This window comes from Tamandua tetradactyla, chromosome 2 (genome assembly GCF_023851605.1).
Source record: "Tamandua tetradactyla isolate mTamTet1 chromosome 2, mTamTet1.pri, whole genome shotgun sequence".
NCBI lineage: Eukaryota > Metazoa > Chordata > Mammalia > Pilosa > Myrmecophagidae > Tamandua > Tamandua tetradactyla.
Window position 1 is genome coordinate 72143132 of NC_135328.1, and position 556 is coordinate 72143687.

Below are 556 nucleotides of genomic sequence, written 5' to 3' on the forward strand. Positions count from 1 at the left end.
CATACCGAGCAGACATCACTAATCAATTACTGCACTTTTTCCTTCTGATGCTGCATATAACCTAAAAATCCTGAGCACAGCACTATAGATAACCACTACCTATTAATCAGATATGGATCATGTGATGACACTCACTTGCCATCCTTGGAAGTATAGAAAAGCACTGAAGACGTTTATTTTAAACTACATATTGCCACTTATCAGCCAGGTATTTTGTGACAAGTTACATAACCTTTCTGAGCACATAGGTCCTTCCTGCCTCACAAGTTTGTTGTGAGAATCAAATTAAATGACGTTTATGAAAATGTTTTGTAAACATTTTGAAGTATTGTATAAAGTCATTTCTTATTATCATTTTTATCCAGAGCTTCAAAGGAAAGGACAGTAGAATGAAGTCAAATTTAAATAATCCTAACAAATACTTTATGCTACATTTGAGGGTGCAATCTCTTTACTTGAAAATGCAAATCTAAAATTTGGTTCCACCTGAGATGGCAGAGCCTCTGAGAGCTATCTGGGGGCTTGATTGTGATGTGAGTGTTCTTTTCATATATGT